The 27,704-nt window shown below is 43.8% G+C and overlaps 1 protein-coding gene across 1 annotated transcript in view; it reads left to right on the forward strand.

The window, feature by feature from the left end:
• Positions 1-19,828: 19,828 nt before the first annotated feature.
• Positions 19,829-27,704, forward strand: part of VILL (villin like) — a 102,098-nt gene continuing 94,222 nt past the window's right edge. Inside the window, exon 1 of the mRNA XM_040433741.1 lies at positions 19,829-19,972. The gene's annotated coding sequence lies outside the window, so the exon portion shown is untranslated. The remainder of the gene's footprint in view (positions 19,973-27,704) is intronic.

Here is a 27,704-nt window from a genome sequence, read left to right on the forward strand (position 1 = left end):
GTGCGTGCAGATGCGCTCACACCTGCCTGCTGCCATTCCTGAACAAGCTCTGCACTGGTAGGACTCCGATCCCGCAGCTGAATCCTCTTTAGGAGACGATCCTGGCGCTTGCTGGACTTTTTTGGACGCCCTGAAGCCTTCTTAACAAGAATTGAACCTCTTTCCTTGAAGTTCTTGATTGATCCTATAAATTGTTGATTGAGGTGCAATCTTAGTAGCCACAATATCCTTGCCTGTGAAGCCATTTTTATGCAACACAATGATGGCTGCACGCGTTTCTTTGCAGGTCACCATGGTTAACAATGGAAGAACAATGATTTCAAGCAACACCCTCATTTTAACATGTCAAGTCTGCCATTTTAACCCAATCAGCCTGACATAAAGATCTCCAGCCTTGTGCTCGTCAACATTCTCACCTGAGTTAACAAGACGATTACTGAAATGATCTCAGCAGGTCCTTTAATGACAGCATTGAAATGCAGTGGAAAGTTTTGTTGGGGATTAAGTTAATTTTCATGGCAAAGAAGGACTATGCAATTCATCTGATCACTCTTCATAACATTCTGGAGTATATGCAAATTGATATTATAAAAACTTAAGCAGCAACTTTTCCAATTTCCAATATTTATGTAATTCTCAAAACTTTTGGCCACGACTGTACTGTCTGGCCATTGTAGAACCTCAGGAAACATGACAGGTGCTCAGAAAGTTAGAGCTGCTTCAAAAAGCGGAAATTCACATTTTTGTACCATAGTTTGTAAACGCTATAACTTTTACCCAAACCATTTTTTTTTTACCCAAACATTTTTTTTTATCAAAGACATATAGAACAATAAATTTAGAGAAAAATTTATATATGGATGTCGTTTTTTTGAAAAATTTTACAACTGAAAGTGAAAAATGTCATTTTTTTGAATTTTTTTTGTTAAATTTCGATTAATAACAAAAAAAGTAAAAATGTCAGCAGCAATGAAATACCACCAAATGAAAGCTCTATTAGTGTGAAGAAAAGGAGGTAAAATTCATTTGGGTGGTAAGTTGCATGACCGAGCAATAAACGGTGAAAGTAGTGTTGTAGAGAAGTGTAAAAAGTGGCCTTGTCATTAAGGGTGTTTAAGCTAGGGGAACTGAGGTGGTTAAAATGAACTCTGGACCTTTTATCTGCTTATTGTAATTGGGATAATGAGGGATTAACACACACCTGGCCATGGAACAGCTGAGAAGACAATTGTCCCATTACTTTTGGTCCCTTAACAAGTGGGAGGCACATATGCAAACTGTTGTAATTCCTACACCGTTCACCTGATTTGGGTGTAAATACCCTCAAATTAAAGCTGACAGTCTGCAGTTAAAGCACATCTTGTTCGTTTCATTTCAAATCCATTGTGGTGGTGTATAGAGCCAAAAATTTTAGAATTGAGTCGATGTCCCAATATTTTTGGAACTGACTGTATATAGTGATCACCTGGAAGTCAGGGGCCTAGGGGCTTACTAGGGCCATTTTTATATAGGGTAAGGTTCCGGACGAAGTCACTCTTATCAGGGTGGGGTGTCTGTGGTTAGGCTATCAGGGCCAGAATACCACCCCCTGTAGGGCAATATCAGGGACAGTTCTTTGCCCAACCTGTCCTTCAATACCACATCTTGTACAAAAAAAGAGCAAGGATTTTTACAAGGTAAAAAATCTCATTTTAATTAATATAAATCACATGATCATTACCTCCTGACGAAGCCTACGTGGTGAAACACGTGTCGAGGTTGAAGCAGTGGGGGAATCATGTTACCATTCTACAGCAGCAACATGGGTAGGTAACTTGGCAGCTGGATCAGGGTGGGAAGAGAGGCTTGCAGTTTATTGTTATATGCCATCTTCATTAGTAGTATTGCACCGTCCATTGACACCTCACAGCATCCTTGGACAGATGTTGTGAACAGTAGTCAGGTAGTTGTTTTATACTAGGGATTAGCAATTGCACCCGCAACTACACTTTTGTTCACGGCCTCTGGTAAATTGTTGTTCTCTGCTGTTTATGGTCACATTATCCCCCATTGTGATTCTCCACATGGTATAGCCCTTTGTGGCTCAGTCTCCATGTCCTGTCCCTTTTGAGCATTACCTGTAATGATCATGTGATTTATATTGAATAAAATGAGATTTTTTACCTTGTAAAAATCCTTGCTCTTTTTTTGTACAAGATGCAGTAGGTTGGGTAGTGAGGTTCTGTTTTTGGGTTATTGTAGGCTCTAATACTTCAATACCACATCATCATCATCTAGCCCAGGGATGGATTTTTTTTGCTTTCCCTCCTGGATTCATCGATGTGCACTGGAACCCCCCGGATTGTGGTAGGACATATGGTTTCTGATTTGGTGCCGCCGAGCACCTGATTTAGTGCCGCCGAGCACTTGTTATTGCCTACCACATCTATGCTTTTTGGTTAACTTTAATAATTTAATTTATTTTCATTTTGAGGGATATCTTTTCCATTCACACGTCCGCAAAATGGGTCTGCATTCATTTTCAATGGGGCCGGAATATGCTGTCCGCATTTGCGGATCCACATCTGCATTTGCGGATCCACATCCGCATTTGCGGATCCGCACTTCCGCATATGTGCTTCCGTTTCCGCAAAAAAATAGAACATGTCCTATTCTTGTCCGCAATTGCAGACAAGATTAGGCATTTTCCATTATAGTGCCGGCGTTGTGCGGTCCACAAATTGCGGAATGCACATTGCCGGTGTCCGTGTTTTGCGGATCCGCAAAACACTTACGGACGTGTGAAAGGACCCTCATAGTAAAATTATTAAAGGCTACGTTTTATCTTCATGTATATTCTAATGGATTGCCTTCCTTGTACAATGTTATAATATACACTGCTCAAAAAAATAAAGGGAACACTTAAACAACACAATGTAACTCCAAGTCAATCACACTTCTGTGAAATCAAACTGTCCACTTAGGAAGCAACACTGAGTGACAATCAATTTCACATGCTGTTGTGCAAATGGGATAGACAACAGGTGGAAATTATAGGCAATTAGCAAGACACTCCCAATAAAGGAGTGGTTCTGCAGGTGGTGACCACAGACCACTTCTCAGTTCCTATGCTTCCTAGCTGATGTTTTGGTCACTTTTGAATGCTGGCGGTGCTTTCATTCTAGTGGTAGCATGAGACGGAGTCTACAACCCACACAAGTGGCTCAGGTAGTGCAGCTTATCCAGGATGGCACATCAATGCGAGCTGTGGCAAGAAGGTTTGCTGTGTCTGTCAGCGTAGTGTCCAGAGCATGGAGGCGCTACCAGGAGACAGGCCAGTACATCAGGAGACGTGGAGGAGGCCGTAGGAGGGCAACAACCCAGCAGCAGGGCCGCTACCTCCGCCTTTGTGCAAGGAGGAACAAGAGGAGCACTGGCAGAGCCCTGCAAAATGACCTTCAGCAGGCCACAAATGTGCATGTGTCTGCTCAAACGGTCAGAAACAGACTCCATGAGGGTGATATTAAGGCCCGACGTCCACAGGTGGGGGTTGTGCTTACAGCCCAACACCGTGTAGGACGTTTGGCATTTGCCAGAGAACACCAAGATTGGCAAATTCGCCACTGGCACCCTGTGCTCTTCACAGATGAAAGCAGGTTCACACTGAGCACATGTGACAGACGTGACAGAGTCTTGAGACGCTGTGGAGAACGTTCTGCTGCCTGCAACATCCTCCAGCATGACCGGTTTGGCATTGGGTCAGTAATGGTGTGGGGTGGCATTTCTTTGGAGGTCCGCACAGCCCTCCATGTGCTCGCCAGAGGTAGCCTGACTGCCATTAGGTACCGAGATGAGATCCTCAGACCCCTTGTGAGACCATATGCTGGTGCGGTTGGCCCTGGATTCCTCGTAATGCAAGACAATGCTAGACCTCATGTGGCTGGAGTGTGTCAGCAGTTCCTGCAAGACGAAGGCATTGATGCTATGGACTGGCCCGCCCGTTCCCCAGACCTGAATCCAATTGAGCACATCTGGGACATCATGTCTCGCTCTATCCACCAACGTCACGTTGCACCACAGACTGTCCAGGAGTTGGCAGATGCTTTAATCCAGGTCTGGGAGAAGATCCCTCAGGAGACCATCCGCCACCTCATCAGGAGCATGCACAGGCGTTGTAGGGAGGTCATACAGGCACGTGGAGGCCACACACACTACTGAGCCTCATTTTGACTTGTTTTAAGGACATTACATCAAAGTTGGATCAGCCTGTAGTGTGTTTTTCCACTTTAATTTTGAGACTCCAAATCCAGACCTCCATGGGTTGAAAAATTTGATTTCCATTTTTAAATTTTTGTGTGATTTTGTTGTCAGCACATTCAACTATGTAAAGAACAAAGTATTTCAGAAGAATATTTAATTAATTCAGATCTAGGATGTGTTCTTTTTGTGTTCCCTTTATTTTTTTGAGCAGTGTACTTTCTATGTTAGAAAGTATATTATAGTGCATTTGTATTGTGCGGCAGTTGTGTGCGGTTCTGCTGCGATACTGCAGGTATATAGAGGGACAAGCGTTATTGGAACAAATAATTTCTACTGTGGTGATATACCAGTCGTCCCCCAAAAAACGCCAGTCGTCCCCCTAATTATTTCTTGGCTGCAAATATGAGCTGAAGGTTTTTCAGATTCGCCTGCCATTAAAATGAATGGGACCCGCCGCGAACTTGCGGTTCACGAACATTTGATCGCGTTCGCAAACCGTCCCGGCAGATGTTCGTCCATCACTACCTGTGAATATGATGATGATGGTGAAGATGAAATGCAATCTTGTATGTTACCTTAACGTACTGAGAAGCCTCCTGAAGTTGGTATGTATCACAAATCCTTGGCTCCTGGAAATCATCCTGTGTGCAGCAAACCAAGGAGCTCCCAATGGTCCATTATTCTTAAAGGGGGTTTCCGAGATTGTGATATTGTTGACCTATCCTCAGCATAGGTCATCAATATAAGATCAGCGTGGTATCCCTGCCAATTAGCTGTTTAAAGAGGCTAGGGCACTCCTGTGAGTGCCACAGACTATTCCTAGGCCAGTGACATGTTCATTGGTCACATGGTCTAGGCACAGCTCAGTACCATTCAAGTGTATGAGGCTGAGCCAATCAAAGTCACTATCCAATAGAGAGCACTGTGGTTGGTAAGCTGTGATAAGGCCACATCGCTCATCAGAGCGCCACAGCCTCCTCAAACTGCTGATTGGTGGTGGTCCCAGTTGTAGGAGCCCCTGCTGATTTAATTTTGATGCTTTATCCTGAGGATAGATCATCAATATCACAGTCTCGGAAAACCCCTTTAAATTGCTTATGTATTATACCATAAAATATTCAATTTTTCTATTTTCCAGGTAGTAGTTGTAAATGTTTGTATCAATGTGACAATGTATCAATGTGACAAGACGATGGGATCTTTTCTTCTATGTAGAAATAATTCTGATATCGTTGGTGTTTAGCTGTTGCTGAAAAAAGAGTAAATTCTCTAACACAAGGATATTTTAGGCTCTGCTCATACTGGAACCTTACAGTTGGCAAATAAAAGGTATCCTGAGGGCTTTATTCACCTGACAAATGTCAAAAGACTGTTCCTTTGGCACCTCTCTGCTTTTTTTTGCTATATAGAATCACATATTAGACTGTGACAGAAGACTCGAATGTGAGGTTTAATCACTGTATACAGGGAATGTGACTTGGCACATTTACTTACAGAATGTACATTTATTCTAAAATAACTATTCTGAGCATGTTATAATTATGTATGATTATAGACTAAACTAGACTGTCATACAGGATGCCACATGACCTCCTCTTGGTCACAGGGAAGCTGCAGAGAGGGGCAATTCTTCACTTTGCAAATGAGAGGATAAGGGAAGCTTGGCCTGCAGCATAAAACACCTGTTCTAAATAAAACGGAAATGGTCATAGCTTCTTTAAAATGTCATGTATACTTGGTTACATCTAGATCCCCCCCCCCCCCCCCTTCTTTTGTTCTGTACCTTTAGTTGAGAGGAATTCAGATATTATAAAAAGAGGATAGGATTGGAATTACCCTAGTAATTACCAGGATCCTGTTAAACATCCTATTTTAAGAAGAATGCATACAATGAACTGCCCTCTATGTGTTCTAATTGTGTAGTGGTAGTTGTCAGTGACTATTGAGAAGAAGGTGCCAGAAGAAAGTTATGAGACCCATAGTATATCCAAGGAGCAGGGCAGCCTCTTCCATTGGTATTCTAAACAAAAGTGGATGAGCCCATAAGAAACTAAAAAAGCACAACAAACTTTGAATATGGGCACAGTGAATTTGGGGGAGGTAAGGTCCCAAAGCCATTGTCCAGACTGGCTGGAAGCATTTCAGTGGTTAGGCAATGGCTCTGAAGAATTGTAGGAGATTTAGTTGAGCTAAACTTTAGCAACATGATTTGTACTGCACATACGGTTGATGTGATTGTGAATCTTCCTGGTCTGTAAGATTTGGCATTGCTCCATATAGCATAAGGTCTGTGGGGTGGGGGGGGGGGGGGTATAATGACTTCACCTATAGCAGTCGCCTTTCATAGGTCGGTCCTATCTGTGGCTCATGCTACTCAGAAACCCCTAAGACTTACAGTAGGGATTAAATCACAACAGCCGGACGATTGCAAAAAAATCACACGGATGAAGCGTGTATCGATACTGGCAGAAAACAAGACACATAAGCAAACTCAGTGGTGAATAAAAAAAACCTGAATGCTGAGGGTTAAGGAAGGAGGAAATGATCCAGCAGTGTGGATGACAGATGTATGACATATAGGAAGATAGTGGATAAATGAATACTGAACAGACTCAATCTAAATTATACCCAACCAGTACAATACGACAACAACAAATTCCAAACATGCTAAACTCTATAGAACTACAGATTCCGAAATACACACACAACACACTAGAATTCATGGAACTATAGATTCCAGAATACAATCTTCTGTAAACTAGAACAAGATCAGAATTACAGAAGCTGGGCGGAAAAGCCAATGGCACTATACCTGGCAACCAGAATGAAGTAAGATCTGGATATAAATAGACTCAACAATCAGCACACTACCCTAATCAACCAGGCAAGGCTAGACAATAACCAAACCCAGATTCATATGCAAGGCAGCTGCCCAAACAAAGTAAGTAAGTGAACTTTAAGCAACGCCAATTAATGTCTTCTTGCCATACGTCTATTCGCCTCTAAGATTAGCAAAGATAGTGAAGCACCGCAATGAGTTTTAATCCCAAAACAGCTTTTATTATACTCACAAACTTGAGAGGAATACAGGCATATCAAACAATTTGACTGGTTTCCCGTCTATCACCCGACCGGGTTTCACCTTCGCTTCGTCAGAGGTACATATCCCGCCCATCAAGGGCGTTATGGATGTCGGCACATGCTGAAGTGGTCTGAGTGGAGTTATTGGAGAGCAGCGCGGTTTCAATATTGTGAAGAGTAGAACTAGGTGTGAACAAACCCAACACACCTGTAACCTGCAGCGCTCAAAGTAGGATTGACAATTCGGAATTGACTTTTTGCTTTTGAACTTTAAGAAACTGGCAGACCTCTGTTACTTGTACTAAGGGTACCCTTGTTGGTGATGGGTAGATTTTAGGCTTGCGTTGAAGTAGTGAGGGACACTTAAGAAAGATACTTGTAAAATAAGAGTAAAAACAATAGTTTTGCCAAATAATCTTCTTAGGCCTCATGCACACGACCGTTTTTTTTGCGGTCCGCAAAAACGGGGTCCGTAGGTCCGTGATCCGTGTCAGTTTTTTCTTCCGTGGGTCTTCCTTGATTTTTGGAGGATCTACGGACATGAAGGAAAAAGTCGTTTTGGTGTCCGCCTGGCCGTGCGGAGCCAAACAGATCCGTCCTGATTTACAATGCAAGTCAATGGGGACGGATCCGTTTGACGTTGACACAAAGGTGCAATTGCAAACTGATCCGTCCCCCATTGACTTTCAATGTAAAGTCAGGAGTCCCTATTATACCATCGGATCAGAGTTTTCTCCAATCCGATGGTATATTTTAACTTGAAGCGTCCCCATCACCTCTATGTTAGAATATACCATCGGATTTGAGTTAGATCGTGAAAACTCATATCCGACAGTATAATCTAACACAGAGGAGTTCCCATAGTGATGGGGACGCTTCAAGTTAGAATATACTACGAACTGTGTAAATGACTGCCCCCTGCTGCCTGGCAGCACCCGATCTCTTACAGGGGGCTGTGATCCGCACAATTAACCCCTCAGGTGCCGCACCTGAGGGGTTAATTGTGTGTATCATAGCCCCCTGTAAAAGATCAGGTGCTGCCAGGCAGGAGGGGGCACACCCTCCTCCCTCCCCAGTTTAAAATTCATTGGTGGCCAGTGCGGCCCCCCTCCCTCCCCTGTATTACTGTACATTCATTGGTGGCCAGTGCGGCCCCCTCCCTCCCCTGTATTACTATACATTCATTGGTGGGCAATGGGCCCCCCCTCCCTCCCCTATATTACTGTACATTCATTGGTGGCCAGTGGGCCCCCCCTCCCTCCCCTGTATTACTGTACATTCATTGGTGGCCAGTAGTCTTGAAGGGGTATATAACTGCAAAGAGATGCAAATCCCTTCAGTCCTGGATGGCAAAATTAGACATCAGAATCAGAATAGAGGACCCATTTTGAACATTGTGCCAGGCGACGCTTTCTTCTATATAGTGACATTTACAGACACATTTTTCATAAGTCAACAAAGACCAGTATCAACCTATGTCAACTATGCAGGGACTCGGTGTTGTTGTACTGGGAGGCTGGCTTGATCAATATTGCTTTTCTTTGCTGCTTGTTTTATAACTGATGATGGATAAATTAAGTAAACATTTATTCATGGAGGATATTGAAGGATAAGTTTGCTAAGGAGCATCTTGAGAAATACTTTTTAAAGATTGACAAGTGGTATTTATTTAACTGACGTGACAAAGCATTCATTAAGGAGTACCTCCCTGTGATAGGGTAATAAGATAATGCAGGTCCCGGTTATGTTTCTTCTATGTACTTATTTAAGGGATTTGCTGCCTTAGGCTATGCTCACACCTGGCATATTAGTCGTGGATGCTCAGTGCTATTTCTGCAGCGAAAACTTGCAACAGAGTGGAATAAATTGCTTGTGAATGGAGTTTAGACACCCCTCTCATGCCGTGAAAAAAACATGTGCAAATTTGAGAGCATGTGAAAATTATTAGTGGTACAGGTTATAGCCCAGCTATGCAATGTACCAAAAAAGCAATGGAACATTAGAGAAGAAAAGGAAAAACACTTGGAGATAGATGAGGGCGCGGGGAAGAGGGGGGGGGGAGTTGTTATGGGTAGTGAGTGTGGACCCGTTTAAAACATCAGACACCCGGCACTAATATCAGCCATCGGTGGTAAGTACGGTTGCGGACTTTTAACAGTCAGACGCCGTGGTCAAACATGACCACGGCATCTGGGTGCCCTAAAACCCAGATGCGCGCTCTTCCAGGTGCATTCCAAGTCCCCTGTCAGGGACTAGGGGAGCTGGAATGTGTATGCAGCAGCCCCTGTCCTCCTGTGTGACACGAGGCTGCTGCATATTAGTTTCTATGGAGCCCCTGCCTGTGGCATGGCTAAATAGGGACATAGTAAAATTCTCATAGACTCCAATACTAATGCATTGGAGTCTATGAGAGAAGCAATCTAATTGCTTGTTATAGTACCCTATGAGAACTATAAAAAAGTGTAAAAAAAATTAAAAAGTTTTAAAACTACAATGCAAGAAAGACTATACCAATGTGGTATCGCCGTAATGGTACTGACCTGAAGAATAAAATAAAAAGTGTCAGTTTTACCCCATAAAACAGCAGAATGGTGTTTTTTTTTTTATAATTCCACCTCATTTGGAGTTTTTTTTCCCACTTCTCACCATATTTTATGCAACCGTAAATGAAGTCATTAGAAAGTGCATCTTGTCACGCAAACAATAAGCCCTCATACGACTATCTGAATGAAATAATAAAAAGAAGTTATGCCCTTGGGAAAGCTGGGAGTTAAAAAACAAAAATTAAAATATGGAAAATTTCATTAAGGGGTTAACAAGCCAATGGGGGCAAAGATTTAGTCTGCTGGTGGAGCTTAGCCATGCAATGGAGCACGGCTCATTGGTATGACAGAGGCCCCCAGACATAACTTTGCTTGGGGCCCCAGAAATGCTAAATATGCTCCTGGTACCAACGACCTAATCCCTAGGAAGTACATTGAGCCATTGTAGTAACAGTTTCAGGAAGTTATCTATTAAAAAAAGATATCCCAACATACAGTCATCTATTGGTTTCAAAGTGAAGTTTACAATGTCGCCGAGATGCAAAACCTCCCAGCAATACCAGGTAATGAAGAACAAGAACAACCAATTTACTAAGAATAGTTTTTCCATTCTCATGATTCTATATAGGTCATCTGTGAATTCTGCCCTAGACAAGGCTTCCCTAACAGATCTCTAGTTCAAAGTTGCAAGTGATTCAGCCTAAAAATAAAATAATGCAGTCTTGAGACAGGAAGATGTATTGTTGTGCAAACCAATTAAATTACAGTAATAAGTAAAATTATGATGCAATCTGAAATCTGTTCTGATAGAATATATCAAGATTAGAGTAGGACATTCAAACGTTGCAGGGTAGGTCATCACTATTTCATTGATTGACGTTTGACCCACTGATCTGCACATACTTTGGCCCTTCCTTTTTTTATCAGGCACATTGGTTCATCTGTATGTTTATTTGTGCTGCCTGGGCTCATATCCACACCAATAATATGTTGATGCACATTAAAATAGTTTTCGTGGATCTTACTACTGATGGCCTATCCACAAGATAAGTAAGTCATCAGTATCTGATCGGTGGGGGTCCGACACCCAGGACCCCTGCTGATCAGCTGTTTGAGAAGGCGCCTCCTGAGTGCTGTGCTTGGTATTGTGCTCAGCCCCATTCACTTCTATAGGGCTGAGTGCAATACCAAGCACAGCCGCTAAACAATGTATGGCGCTGTGCTTAGCAAGCACAGAGAAGGCCACGACGCTCACAGGAGCGTCAATGCCTTCTGAAACATCTGATCGATGGGGGTCCCAGGTGTATGACCCCCACCGATATGGGGTAGTAAAATCCCCAAAAATCCCTTTAATGTTCTTTTACCAGAAAGTCCTTTTAAAGCAGAACAACACAAATGTAAAAAAGATGAAATTGTTAAAAGTGCACAATTGCTTACGTGAAGCATGATGGCAATCGTAATGACAAATATATGCATGTGCAATTAGATAATGTTTTTTCTGTAGGCATACTTTCTCATTCCCCGAGGCATGAGTATGTACTTTCCATCCCAGCTTATATGTCATACATAATATGTGGTTACGCCTAATTCAGCTTAAGAAGAATGTGATATCTGCTTTGCAGCAGCTGGATAGATAGGATCAATGCTAAAGGAGGTATGATATCAATATTACATTTTCTGGGTATTCTTATAAAATAGGTAGGCCAGTGCATTTATCTACTAAATTGTTACTTAGCCTGCTTATTTATGTTTTTCATATGTTTTACCAGCATGAATTATTATAGAATATTATCATATTTTGATGACAACACATAGATCATCATCATTCACATTAATTGTTGGTGTGTGTATTCAATGATTAATATGCTTGGGTTTATCCACGCGTTACCCCCGATATACAATTTCCAGAAATATATTATTAATTAGTCCAGTGCCAGACAAGAATTTCTTGGGCACCAGAGACTCTTTTACAGAACAGATTCTAGTCCTTTGTGATTGCATCATCTCTTGTTATCAAGTGTGACAAGTGAGGTAAAGAGGAGCCAAAAGACTGACCATGTGACTTCCAAGCCCAGAGATGTAGAATGGTAGAAGGGATATTAGACAATGCAGGGAGCGTTGTTTAAATGTGATATGGACCAGGATGATGGTAGAATAGGAGGTTTACATTGGTAGGGTGACCAAGTTAGGGCAGGAAAAAGAGTTTATAAAGGGCAGCATTGGATCTTACAACCTACCCATTCCTTGATATTTTCTATTTTAGCTTGATCTTAGGTATATGGAGTTGGTATATTTTGGCCATGATGTGTAAACCACAGTTGGAATTTCTCACCTTTGTGCTAACTAATCCTAATGGCTAGATGCTTTATGCTGGCCAATTTATTATTTGCTGGCCCCTGATGACTCATGGCACAGAATTTGTGATGAAACAGTAAGGAAGTTTGTTCACGCTATCAATTCAATAGGAAGGAATGCAGGGCGAGTAGAAGTAATAGGCTGCTTTCTAAGAGCAAGAAAAGAAGCTATAAAACTGCTATGTTGCTCACCTATAGATATCTGGGCGTTGCTAAAGTGATGACTAGTCACTATGACCTCACTGTTAGCACCCTCACCCTGCTTTGATTGATGCCATGCCCAATGTGAACTTTCGCTGCTGAGCAGGACATTAATCAAGCAAAGTCTGCAAGATAACATGGAGGACATGGTGACTAGTCACCACTACAGCATTACCCGGAAGACCTGGGGGGACTTGAAGTAGCCCTGAAAAAAATAAAATTAGCCCGTGTTGTAGATGGGTCCAGATTTGGGGCCAAAACAAGTAACATAGTAACATAGTACATAAGGCCGAAAAAAGACATTTATCCATCCAGTTCGGCCTGTTATCCTGCAAGTTGATCCAGAGGAAGGCAAAAAAAACCTGTGAGGTAGAAGCCAATTTTCCTCACTTTAGGGGAATAAAAAATTCCTTCCCGACTCCAATCAGGCAATCAGAATAACTCCCTGGATCAACGACCCCTCTCTAGTAGCTATAGCCTGTAATATTATTACACTCCAGAAATACATCCAGGCCCTTCTTGAATTCCTTTATTGTACTCACCATCACCACCTCCTCAGGCAGAGAGTTCCATAGTCTCACTGCTCTTACCGTAAAGAATCCTCTTCTATGTTTGTGTACAAACCTTCTTTCCTCTAGACGCAGAGGATGTCCCCTCGTCACAGTCACAGTCCTGGGGATAAATAGATGATGGGAGAGATCTCTGTACTGACCCCTGATATATTTATACATAGTAATTAGATCTCCCCACAGTCGTCTTTTTTCTAAAGTGAATAACCCTAATTTTGATAATCTTTCAGGGTACTGTAGTTGCCCCATTCCAGTTATTACTTTAGTTGCCCTCCTCTGGACCCTCTCCAGCTCTGCTATGTCTGCCTTGTTCACTGGAGCCCAGAACTGTACACAGTACTCCATGTTTGGTCTGACTAGCGATTTGTAAAGTGGTAGAACCATGTTCTTATTACGGACATCTATGCCCCTTTTGATGCAACCCATTATCTTATTGGCCTTGGCAGCAGCTGCCTGACACTGGTTTCTACAGCTTAGTTTGCTGTTTATTAAAATTCCTAGATCCTTTTCCATGTCAGTGTTACCGAGTGTTTTACCATTTAGTATGTACGGGTGACTTGCATTAATTCTTCCCATGTGCATAACCTTACATTTATCAGTGTTAAACCTCATCTGCCACTTATCTGCCCAAGCCTCCAATCTATCCAGATCCCTCTGTAGTAGTATACTGTCCTCTTCAGTGTTAATTACTTTACACAGTTTAGTGTCATCTGCGAAAATGTATAATTTACTATGCAAGCCTTCTACAAGATCATTAATAAATATATTGAAGAGAATAGGGCCCAATACTGACCCCTGAGGTACTCCACTAGTGACAGTGACCCAATCTGAGTGTGTACCGTTAATAACCACCCTCTGTTTTCTATCATTGAGCCAGTTACTTACCCACATACAGACGTTTTCTCCCAGTCCGAGCATTCTCATTTTATATACTAACCTTTTATGCGGTACAGTGTCAAATGCTTTGGGGAAGTCCAGATATACGACATCCATTGATTCGCCGCTGTCAAGTCTAGAACTTACCTCCTCATAGAAACTGATTCAATTAGTTTGGCATGACCGATCAGAAAAAACACAGAGAGGCCGGGTTCGACGACCAGAAGGCCGGGTTCGACGACCAGACCTATTTACTCCCAAAATTAATGTGACAAATGTACTGATCCCCTAGGGGACAGAGGGGTAAAACGTAACATTTAATAACGGTAGTTCTATAATAAGTGGACACTAGAGGATGGACCTCTGTAACAAACAACATGAAGACAGCCCTAGGGGCCTAGACTGAACATACACAAACAGTATGGAAATAAAAGGATATAAATAAACAGGAACGTGCTCACCCAGGTAAGGATATGGACCGCAGGTTTTTTCAAGCATTGTTGAAGATAGAGACGGACCTGTAATGGTGGATCGCCATACTGGAAGGTACCAAGCGTATGTGCCCCTGTGTGTTATTGGGTAACAGGGCGGTTTAACCCTAGAAAACCCTAAGTGAGGGACAGGGGCTAGTACGCCCTACCTATCTACACGAGGAACTTGCCCCGCAAGGGGCGTCCCCGTCCGGATACCTGACCCTGTAAGGGCGGAATCCCTAATAAACCCTATGTGGGTACTCCCTACGTGTCACGTTTCATTCCGTGAGTGAAATCATCCGGGGAGAAAATGGAAATAACAAGACTATGGATCGGGCTTGTATAACCAAGAAAAGATGGTAGAGGGGGGTGGATTTGCAAGGGTCAGTCAATGTCAAAGGGGACAAGGGTGTGTAGTCAGTTGGACTTAGACACCCAGAATGACCGCAACAAAAACCTCCTAGTTAGGGTATAGGTGCACCAGTGGGTGATACCTATAGAGGACAGATAATGACCACAGGATAATCAAAATCCAAAAGGGGCTGTCAGCTCATGACCGATCCCTCATGAAGCCATGCTGATATGGCGTTATTTGCTTATTTTCGTTGAGATGCTCTAAGATAGCATCTCTTAGAAAAGTAGGAGGAGTCAACAATACCAATACCACAAAATATTGCCCCCAGCAAAACCAAATGCCAAAGTGCAGCACAAAATACCGCCCCAGCAGCGCTAAATAAAAGCACAAAATACCTCCCCAGGAGCTGCTCCTCTGTTGTGGACAGTGAGCTTCCACAGTTTGTCCTCTTTTTCTTCCAGCTGTCTCTAATTAAGATACAGAACAGGGACCTGGGGAGATTAGTTGAGGGGCCACAGCACCAAGTGAGCCCTACCTTCAGCATGCTGCTTGGTCTTTCAGTACTACTAAACATACAAGAGTATACAGCACTACATACTAGGGGTGGGCGATATGGCCTAAAATCTATATTGCGATATAATTTTAAGCATGTGCGATATGCGATATATATTGCGATATATTGTTTTCTATATTTGGGGGGGCGTGTTTAAACTTTTTTTTACTTTTTATTTAATAACTATTAGTCTCCTTAAGGGCTAGAACGTAGAACCCTTGTCATATTCACCCTAACAGAGCTCTATTAGGGTGAATAGGACTTTACACTCTCCCTGCTGCCCTGTGCTTTGTGCACACAGCAGCAGGGAGCTGATCCCCCTCCCCTAAATGGTGCCATCCACAGATCCCCCCCCTCCCCTAAACGGTGCCATCCACAGATCCCCCCCCCTCCCCTAAACGGTGCCATCCACAGATCCCCCCCCTCCCCTAAACGGTGCCATCCACAGATCCCCCCCCCTCTCCCCCCTAAACGGTGCCATCCACAGATCCCCCCCTCCCCTAAACGGTGCCATCCACAGAGACCCCCCCCTCCCCTAAACGGTGCCATCCACAGATCCCCCCGCTCCCCTAAACGGTGCCATCCACAGATCCCCCCCCCTCCCCTAAACGGTGCCATCCACAGATCCCCCCCCCCTCCCCTAAACGGTGCCATTCACAGATCCCCCCCTCCCCTAAACGGTGCCATCCACAGATCCCACAAATCAAATTGGCTTCTCAGGAGATATATATGTTAAAGGCATCTCATTCAGTAGTACTGCCTATATATGCCTTTAACATATATATCTCCTGAGAAGCCAATTTGATTCTAAAGGGTTAATTTAATTTATCCTGTAATCTAAACTCTGTCATCTGTCCCTTCTCTTATCTCTCTGCTCCTTATCACTGCTGCAACAAGAGCCGACAGCCTCAGTGTAACCTGTTCTACAGTCTGACAGCCTCAGTGTAACCTGTTCTACAGTCTGACAGCCTCAGTGTAACCTGTTCTACAGTCTGACAGCCTCAGTGTAACCTGTTCTACAGTCTGACAGCCTCAGTGTAACCTGTTCTACAGTCTGACAGCCTCAGTGTGACCTGTTCTACAGTCTGACTCGCGGCTCTTCTAACTCAATGAATCGAATGAGTCACTAACTGAGTCGGATCTTTAGGTTCTTGTGACTCATTCGATTCATTTAGACTCCCTGTACAGACGGCTCAGAGGACTGGAGTAAGAGCTGCAGTGTGCTGTGCTGGCCTCGCCCCCTCAGCTCTGGTCGGTGATTGGTTGGTGGGCGGGGAGGGGTGGGGCTGGCAGAAGCAGCTCTTCCACTCTAAGATCATATTACTGACTCCTCCCCAGTCCCTCCCTCAGGCTCCTGCTGCCAGCGTGAGGTGAGGTGAGCTGAGCGTCTCTGTCTGCATTGTCTGTGTGCTGGGATGAGCCGATTCAAACGGATCGACTCCTCCGGTTCACTGAACTGAATCGATTCAAATGAACGATTCGTTCATGAACCGGACATCACTAGTTACCGGAGCTAAGACCTAGTAAGGTATACAGTAAAGAGATCACCAATTAATAAAGTTAAAGTTACTGATTAGTTTTTAAATGTTCTACTGTCAGCGGCGTGGCCCTGTATGTTCTAACCCCCAGGCAAGCGTCTCTGTCACCATGGGAACGCCTGGGGGTTAGAATATACCTTCGGATTTGAGTTTTCATGCGCTCACTGAGATCGTGAAAACTCAATGATTTACTGTCAGTCCCTCCCCTCCTCCTCTTGTCATTGGTGGTCAGCGGCAGCCGCGCACAGTGGGGAGGGAGGGACTCTCTCCTTCTCCACTGTGCCGGCTCAGGATCATATCGCGGTCCGGCGATATAGGCGATATGCTCAAAATCCATATCGTGGCACAAATTTATATCGCATATCGCCTATATCGTCTATATCGTCTATATCGCCCACCCCTACTACATACCTATTTCATCCCCTGACATCTCTGATTTTAGATGTTCCATTTCCTGATCTGCTTCATACAACCTAGACCACCATGACAATTTCTCCCAACTACATCTTGTCTCTGCAGAGTCTGCCACAAAGACAGTTTCCTCTTAGTTTCCCCCATCATCCTCCCCACTTTCTCAACACAGCCCCCTCCCCCCTTCCTGGTGCCCCAACAGTATCATTTTGCTGCTACCTCCAATATTGTGCTCACTGTTCTCCCCAAATACTATATTGCAGAAAAAATAGTGATTCTGCAATCCATGTCTTTTTTTCTTAACAGATTGGCAGAAAAAGTAGTGCCATACAGATATTCATCCTGGTAAAAACTAGTATGTACAAAAGTAATGTGCCATGCAGTATCTTCAATAGTTGTGGTTGCGGGAGCAATGTGATCCCCCAGAGTGGCTCCAGTAGTCATAAAGCTCCCATTATTCACCACTGATACTAAATTCCACATAGGAGCCCAGTAGTAATAATGCCCCCTAAAGTGCCCAAAGTAATAATAATGTACTTTATTGTGCCCCCAGTAATAATACTGCCTATTTTAGTTCTCACAGTAATAATAATGTACATTATTGTGCCCCAAGTGATGCCCCTTATAGTGCCCTAGTAATAATTATAGTAATAATAATTATTATGCACCCCATAGTGCTTCCAGAAATAATGCCCCCTATGGTGTCCCCAGTAGTAATAATATTTCCCCATATAGTGCATCCAGTAATAATAATGCTCCCTATAGTGCCCCCAGTAGTTATAATATTGTCCCCTATAGTGCCCCCAGTAATATGTTCCTCCAAAGTAGCCTATTAGAGACTAGGAAATAAAAAAAACATCTCACTTCTATTCCATGACACTGTGTAATGACCGGCGTCACGCACAGGGAGGGAAAAGGGAAAGCCCTGCCCAAGGGAGAGGGAAAGGTGGTGACCCCTGACTCACCTTGCGGCTGGCACCTGACTGCCCTGACGTCCCTAGACGGGTTCCTCACCCGTGCGGCGATCACGTGCCTAAACCCTGACTTTCCCTAGAATGAGCCCTAGATAATGAACGGGTCGGTGGGATCGCTAGTCCGCACCACTGACACTAAGAGGGAAACACCAGGGAGAGGACAGACAATACAGACAAACACATACACCCAGGTGGGTGACCACAGCAGACCACAAAGGTCCAACAGGGATCCGGAGGGTAACGTTCTGGACCAACAACCAGAGAACGCAGCAACACAGCTCCAGAGGGTCAGTATAGAAGTCCAGGCAGGAAGCTCTATATCTGGCAACCAGAGAAGTGTGAGAGGGGAATATAAGGAGGTTAGGAGTGCTGGACAAGGAACAGCTGAGGAGAAGGAGCTACGGATCCCTGAGTGAGCCAAAAAGGGTTGCAAAGCAAACCCAGAAAGCTACCATAAGGAAACAGCCCTATCTTACATAGAGCGCGCAGCCAACCGCTGTGACTTCCTGACCCCGGGTATAACGGAGTCAGGCGTGGGTCTTGACACCCTCGTGACACACTGTCTGCGGTGCAGGCGACAGGCCTATTCTAGCCTGCAAACGGAGATGCCTGTGTCCTGGCACAGTTGGTTATGATGATATCATAGTGCCGCCTGCGTCTCACAAGTGCCATTGATACATTATCTCATAAGGGTTAGGCCAAGTGGTTTGTGGCCTATGAGGGTGAATGGTGGAACAGCTGAATTCAGGAGAATAACCTGCGCCTCACCTCATAGACTTTTACAGTCACCAGCCAGGTACATGCGGACCTGACACTGCTGGGAACATCATGTATCTGGTAGCTTGAGAGGCTCCTTGGCATCGAATGACCGGCACATTTCCTGGCAGGATCTATGGCCAGTCTGCCTCAGCAGAGGAATGTTGGGGAGTGGCACACTGTGTGCTGTTCTAATTTTTTGCAGCCTTGTAGAAATGATTGGTCCCGTGTGAGATCTGCAGTTATGTAAATTCACCCTAAATCATACCTTCCTTGTCTCTCTCTAGCTCACATATGATATGAATAAAAGTTATATTTTATCATCCTCGTCTGTTATGAATTTTATTATGCATGAATAGGGAAAATGACAATTATTTCAGTGGAGTAACAGTACATGGAATTGGATCGTGTTTGCATCTGTGTGAGAAGTAAAATTGTGATCCCCATTAGGGACAAGGACTGATGTGAGTGATGACACAATTTGATTGCTTTGGTTATTTGCACGGCAGTTATTATTATCAATGCTCATCTGGAAGCGGACAACAATTGCTTCATGTAAATGAGCCGTTACTCAGAAAATTGCCATAAAGCATTTTAATAACCTCATGGCTAACTTGACAAGTAAAAAAATCAAGTATTACAGATCCAGAAACAATAGACTATCCCGGATTTAGCTGTGTCTACGCTTCATATAGTAATTGCAAGCTTTGATTTTTCCTCTTCCTTGTATATCATTTACTCATGCCGTTAAGCACTAGACTATGCATATTATTTTAAGAGTGCAACCTTCGTACAAGGGACCTTCTAACAGGAATACAAATTACCTATTGACTCACTTAGCAGGACATACCCCCCCTGTATTGTGGGCAGGGTGCATGGTAAGAGAATTTAGGGTGGGTCGACCCAGCAGGTAGGAGGAGCACTGCAGGTGAGTCTGGGCTCCGGTTACAGGTTTGGGAATCTGTGCTCCTGCGATAGATAGAGGTGACAATATTGGTCCGGACAGAGAAAACTTGCAGAGAAGAAGTTAGATTAATCGTATATCTAAGGTAAGAATTTCTCTTCTATGTGTCAGATCATCTGTAGTGTGCTGTGGATGGGAGATGGTAAGAACCATCATCCTTCTCCTGGGAACTACTCTTTCACTTGTCCCTTAGCTGTGAGCACAATTGTTCCATAGATGGTTTGTAATATGTTCAGGGATAGTTCGCCATTTTTCGGTTTCCTGACAACAAACTGTAATACTGCACATACTTTACTGATTGTGACTATATGTAATGTATGCATATATATATATATATATATATATATATATATATATATATATGTTATGTAGGTAGAAAGCATTACTTTCAGTAGTTATAACTATTCTGTGTGATGGTAATGATGAGTAAAAAGGCATAGTGCTACCATGGAACATGATACATACTAGTAGGTACTACATTGGTGTAGTTAGGAGTGTACTGGTGGATCAGGGAGGCGATAATTAACCACTCTACCTTTTCAGAGGTGCGTTTTGCTGGTATTTGCAAGGAAAGGTAGATATGAAGGGTGTTTCCTTGTGTGACTCCTTACTGAACCATGCAGAGGAACCTCCACCCTATTACCTCAGGAGATGTATACCCTACAGGCAGATCTTGCACACGATATATAGGTTATTAGATGCCTGTTTTATCTTTAGTTGGGCGAATATTAGATACAGTTTCCATACTAACTAACTAATATGCATTGCTGGTATTGCATATACGTTTTAATGTGGTGAAGGAGATATTTTCCATTACAAATGTTATAACTGCTTTATCCCTTTCTTATGTGAGGATTTTGTTGCTTTCTGATATTGTACTTCCACATATATTTTTTTGTCGCCTTCTGAATTTTGCATCAAGGATTCCCCTGCTCCATACTAGAAATGTGTCCTACATGGGTGTAGTTAGAAGTGTGTTGGTGGAGCATGTGCCCTGTGTGCAGGATGCCAACTATTGACCGCTCTTCCTTTTCATAGGTATTCAGCTACAGGTCTAGGTGAAGGAAAACCTTGTATGATTGTGCTGCACACGCCTAATTTATATACGCCATGTCTTGAATAGAACTGTGTGCACACAGTCAGGGAAGGAGATCTGTATGGAATTTTATTAAAATTTGCAATAGCTTTGTGCATTACTATCAAAAGCTCCGATGGCTAAAAGCGGCATGCCCTATCAAAACATTATATAAAAAAAAATTGCAAGTTACGCAGATTTATAAAGTGTCTCTAAAGTTGGAGGCTCACTTTAAACAGAAATTTTGTAATACTATGTAATACAATACATTGTATTTTATTACGAGAACCAGCAAATGTGTCCTCATACAATCAGGCTGTGTAGAACATGTCGGCCAGGTACACACCCAGCTGAGTTTGGCAAAGTCAAAGCAGAACATATTTCTAAACAAATATTTCTCCTCCTCCTCCTCCTCGATGCAGTAAGTGACTATTGTTAGTCCAGATTTCATGGTAACAGCTGTCACCATGTTTCAATAGGAAGAATGTCTTCTATACCCAAAAAGACTTAATAAAATGACTACATTATTATTCAAAATGGTGACTCTTATTCCAAGCAAGACTTTTAGTTGTTACACATTAAACGGTTTGTCCGGATTCAGAAAGAAACTGTACAAGACATGAGATCTTCCTGCAGAAAAGAATAATACTTAATACTTACTGGCAGATTCCACGCCACCCTGGGGCGGACTTGAAATTCAAAGTGGCCCTGGAAAAGTGGCCCCATGATGTATGTGGGCCCTAATTGACAAAAGGTGGGGACAATATGAGTAGGTGGGGTCAACACAAGAAGGCAAGGCCAGCACACATAGGTGGGGTGTGCAATGCCATAGAGGGACAGTATATTGTGTTACACTTTAGTATTTGGTTCTGCAGCACAATATACTGCCCTAGTAGAAACAAATACCAAAGAGTAGCACAATATACTTCCTCAGCAGAACCAGATGCCACAGTGCAGCACAATATACAGCCCCAGCAGAACCAAATACCACAGTGCAACACAATATATTACCCCAACAGAACCAAATACCACCTCCTGAAATACCCCCACATCCCTTCTCCCAGCAAGGAACTATTTATCTCTCCCTCCATTTTATCTACTCATCTGACCACTTGCAAAAACCAGTTTGGCAACATAAAACACTTCCTTCCCGAACACACACAAATACCTCAAGCCCTCTCCTACTCCCACCTCTTAACACTTTCTCTGCTTCTCCTTATTGCTGGTGATATATCTCCAAATCCAGGCCCCACTCAGCAAATCCTCATTATCACATCTACCTTCCACTACTGATCTCCTTCTACACATTTCTGCAACCCCTTAAATCTGAAAACCATTCCCCTGACCCCTTCTCCCTTGGTCCCTCTTGCAGGAGCTTTATGGAATGCTCGCTCTGTCTGAGACAAACTCTCTTACATTCAAGACTTCTTCATCTCTCACAAACTTTCATTTCTGGCTATCACAGAAACATGGCTGACACCCTCTGACACTGCCTCTCCTGCTGCACTCTCTTATAGCAGATTTCATTTCACTCACACCCCCCCCCCCCCCCGCCATGGCTGCAAACATGGTGGAGGAGTTGGTCTTCTTCTACTGCTCCTACAGCCTAACTCCACTGCCACCCTCCATTACGCTCCCTTAATTTGAAGTACACTCTGTACGCATCTACTCTCCCTCCAACCTCCAAGTAGCTGTCATTTACCCCCCCCCCCAGTACCACAGTGCTTCAGATGGCGACCAAAATGGTTGCCAATGCGACCTAATGCTGTCAGTGTTATCCAATACATTCCAGAACTGTAAGGGTTACATAGCATCATAAATCAATATAATGCTATTCGACCCCGGCAGTGCTGGGAGGTCAGTACAGAGCACCTGCACGATCTAGAAAAGGACAACTATGTTAATGCAAGGCTCCTTACTGACATGTGAGGTGATGGGCAGAGAGCGGTTAGCTGCTCCTTTCTGCTCCAAAGACACGTGAAGTTAAAAAGAGGGATAATTTCACTAAAGTAGCCTATAAGGGGTTAAGCCCAGGCTAGTTCAGCTGCCAGAGGAGGTATCCTACCTTTCCCACACATCTGTTTTGCTGCCAGTAAATGGAAACCTTCAAGCTTGACATTCACAGACTGAATGTCCATGTCTAACCACATTTACACAGTGAGCAGCACTAGAATATGGACAATCTTCCCTCCCTCTGGGAGCAAAGGTTTTCATTCACTGACAGCAGAGGTGTTGAGAATAAAGAGTAAAGCTCCTGAAGTATTATATTTATATGCCCCCATTGTCCTATAGGTGCGAGTCCCAGTGGACTGGGGGCTGATGAAGGCTGCGCACAACATGACGTCACAGAGCGCCTCAGCCCTCATGCCTGTGCGCAGCCCTGCACAGCCGACAGCCAAGGACCAGGAAGCGGTGAGTACAAAGCCTTCACCGCTTCCTGGTCCTTTTGCCCGGCGTTAAAGACAGGCGGCCCTGAAAGGGAACAGCGTTCCTGCTATGAAAAAAGTGCAGGAACGCCGTTCCCACATGTTCCCACAGCACTCGAGCCCCGCTTCTAGCACTCTTCTTTCCCACCCACAGAGATGGTCACACTATGGATCTTATCTTTACCCTCCTATGCTACCTAACACGCCTCGCCCCCTATCCGATCACAACCTACTCACCTTCTCTTCACTGATCTCTCCCGCTACACCCCCAGTTCATACACTAACACACCCTTGCAGGAATCTTAAGCATCTTGACTTTCGCTTGCTTTCTGACTCTTCTACTGCTCTCTACCATATGTTCCCTCCAGGACGCAGATGCTGCCACCACTCTGTATAACACCACTATAAGTACAGCTCTGGACTCACACGCAACAACCCAGAAAATCAACAGACAACCCTGGCACACTAGCTTGACCAAAAAACTGAATAAGCTAACAGAGCTGTTGAGCGGTGATGAAAGAAATCCATTCTAAGGATCACTTCACCACATACAAGCAATCCCTCCTCATTTTCAAATCCTTTTGCTGCTGCAAAACAGGCCTACTTCTCATCTCTCATATCTTCGTCTCACAACCCTCAACATCTTTTTAACACTTTTAACTCTCTTCTCTATCCCCCAGTGCCCCCACCATCACATTTCATCTCAGCTGAGGACTTTGCCACATACTTTAAACAAAAGATTGTCAACATCAGAGAAAGCTTCAGTGCACATTCCCCACAGTCCCTCTACACAACTACTCAGCACTCCTCACAAAACCTGCTTCTCCACATTACAAAAGAAAAAATTTCCACCCTAATCTCCAGATCACATCTCATCACCTGTGCGCTTGACCCAATCCCATTCCACCTCATCCCCAATCTCACCACTGTGTTTATCCCAGCCCTAACTCATCTCTTCAATCTATTAATAAAAACTGTAGTAAAAAGGAAAGTTTAGCAGCTCTTATCTGCCCCACCTTCACCTGTGAGCACGGAGGACCCATGTCCGGTCCAGGTAACACAATGCAAAAAGGTTCAAGGAATCCAGCTCTACTTCGGTAAAGGAATATTTATTTTGCTTGCGGTAAAATCACATCCAGTTACAGTTACAAAAGTCTTGTCTACGCGTTTCAAGCTCATGAGTAAGGGCTTGAATTGTTTCTGGTAGCCCGAAACGCGTAGACAAGACTTTTGTAACTGTAACTAGATGTGATTTTACCGCAAGCAAAATAAATATTCCTTTACCAAAGTGGAACTGGATTCCTTGAACCTTTTTGCATTATCAATAAAAACTGGTGTCTTCCCTTCTGGTTTTAAACATGCTACCATTACACCCATCCTCAAAAAGCATTCCCTTGACCCATCTTCTCTGTCCAGTTATTGCCCCATATCACTTCTCCCATATGCCTCAAAGCTACTTGAACAACATGTCCATTCTGAACTATCCTCTCACCTCTCTTCCTGCTCCCTCTTTGACTGGCTACAATCTGGCTTCCGACCCCACCACTCAACCGAACCTGCCCTTACCAAAGTCACCAGCGACCTTCTTACGGCCAAAACCAAAAAACATTACTGTGTCCTCCTCCTCCTCGACCTGTCCTTTGCCTTTGATACTGTCAACCACTACCTTCTGTTACAAACTCTCTCATCTCTTGGCATCACGGACCTGCCACTCAACTGGAACACATCATACCTCACAGAGCAGACATTTAGCATCTTCCAACAGACCTATCTATCACGATCAATGGCTGCACAATCTCCCCGGTCAACCAAGTCCGCTGCCTTGGAGCAACCTTGGATTCTGCCCTGTCCTTCAAACCGCACATTCAAGCACTTTCCACCACCTGCCGCCTCCAATAAAAAAATATATCCCGCATCCGTGCATTCCTCAACCGGGAGTCGACAAAAATGCTTGTGCATGCCCTCATCATCTCCTGCCTAGACTACTATAACATCCTTCTCTGTGCCATTTCATCTAGCACTATCGCACCCCTCCAATCTATCCTCAACTCTGCTGCCCGACAAATCCACCTCTCACTCCATTACTCCTCTGCCTCTCCCCTCTGCCAATACCTTCACTGGCTTCCCCCAGTGAATTCAGTTTAAAATACTAACAACTACATACAAGGGCGTCCACAACTTGTACCCTCTATACATATCTGAGCTACTTTCCCGATACATCCCCACACGTAATCTCCGGTCCACACAAGACCTCCTTTCTCATCACCTCTTCCCACAATCAGCTCCAAGATTTCTCCTGTGCATCTCCCATGCTGTCTAGCCCAACACATCAGACTCTCAGCTACAGTGAAATACTTCAAAAGAAACCTGAAAACCCACCTCTTAAGACAAGTCTACAACCAGTCACCCTGCTAATGCTATACCACCATGACCAGCTTTACCCTCACCTACTGTGTCTTTCCTCCATACCTTGACGATTGTAAGCTCTCGCAGGCAGGTCCCTCTCTCCTTCTGTACCAGTTTGTAACTTGTCATGCTTAGTGCAATTGTCTGCATTATGTATGTATACCCCTTTTTATATATACAGCGCCATGGAATGAATGGAGCTTTAATAATAAATAGTAATAACCAAAGACCAAAGTGTAGCACAATATACTGTCCCAGTAGAATCAAATACCACAGTGCAGTACAATATACTGTCCCAACAGAATCAAATACCAAGATGTAGCACAATATACTGTCCCAGTAGAACCAAATTCCACAGGCAGCACAGTATACTGCTACAGCACAACCAAATACCATAGTGTAGCACAGTATACTGTCCCAGCAGAACCAAATACTACAGCACAAAATATACTGCACCAGCAGAACCAAATACCACAGCGCAGCATAATATACTCCTAGAGAAGAACCAAATACCACAGTGCAATACAAAATACTGTTCCAGCAGAAGTTTGTATTTTATTATAATACCCCTAGTATTAAAACTTCCTCTATAGTGCAGAATTAAAATACCCAGTGTTTCCAGTAATGTCTAGTGTTGAGCGAGCATGCTCAGCCGAACTGCTGTCCGGCTTGAACATCGCTATGCTCGGCAGATGGCGGTACTCGGCTGAGTACCGCATGTGCTCATGCGCCATGCTCGAGTCTCTATGCAGCCAATAAATGTGCAGGTAAGTACTGCGCTCCCTGTAATGCCAGTAGCCATGTTGACTACTGGCATTACAGTGATTGCCTGGCCGGAACACGTCATCGGGTGCTATATAGCACCCGAGGACGCATGTTCGGCTCATTTGTAGTCAGGAAGAACTGCGCTTCGGAAGGCAAAGATAGTGTAGGGAGTGTGATCGCAATCTATTTAGTAGAAAAACTTTTCAAAGACCCAAAAGTCCTTTTAAGGACTATTATGTGTGGTGGCAGGCTGGCAGTATCTTATAGCTACAGTACCAATTTTTTTTTCCAGCATTTTCAATAATTTTTCTATAGAGGGTGTCTGCAGTGACTTGTGACATCTGTCCAATACCTTCTGTATGTCAGGGCCAGAGATTGGGGAAATATAAGTGAAAATTACAATATTTTTTCCATCATTTTCAATACTTTTTCTATAGAGGGTGTCTGGAGTGACTTGTGACATCTGTCCAATACATTCTGTGTGGCAGGGCCAGAGATAGGAGAAATATAAGTCAAAATGACAATATTTTTTCCATCAGTTTCAATACTTTTTCTATAGAGGGTGTCTGCAGTGACTTCTGACATCTGTCCAATACCTTCTGTGTGTCAGGGCCAGAGATAGGAAAAATATAAGTGAAATCTAGTTTCCATTTTCCATACTTTTACGTACTTTTTCCATATACTGTACTTGCTGTGAACTGTGACATCCATGCCACATCTTGTGTGTCAAGCGTGCATATAACATTTAATATAAAGAAGGCGAGCATTAAGGGACGGGGAAGTGGTCGTGATGCTGATAGTTCACGCAGAGGCCGTGGCCCTGGGCGCATTAAAACTGTGCCTTCTGCCAGAGCACAAGAAAAACAATCATCCACGATACCTAGCTTCATGTCCCAGTTTGCAAAGCGTCGCAGGACAAAACTCTTGAAGTCAGACCAGTGCGACCAGGTGGTCGGTTGGATTGCAGCAGATAATGCTTCCAGTCGGTTAAGCACCACCCTGTCTTCCACCAAGTCCAGTCTCAGTAGCTAAGAGTCTGGTCAACAGAATCCTCTCCCTGGTCCTCCTTCTACCATGGAGAGTCTGGCCAAACAAGTGATCCCACACTCGGAAATTCAGAGGAGCTCTTTTCATCGCCATTACTT

This window comes from Bufo bufo, chromosome 5 (assembly GCF_905171765.1).
Source record: "Bufo bufo chromosome 5, aBufBuf1.1, whole genome shotgun sequence".
In the NCBI taxonomy this organism is placed as follows: Eukaryota; Metazoa; Chordata; class Amphibia; order Anura; family Bufonidae; genus Bufo; species Bufo bufo.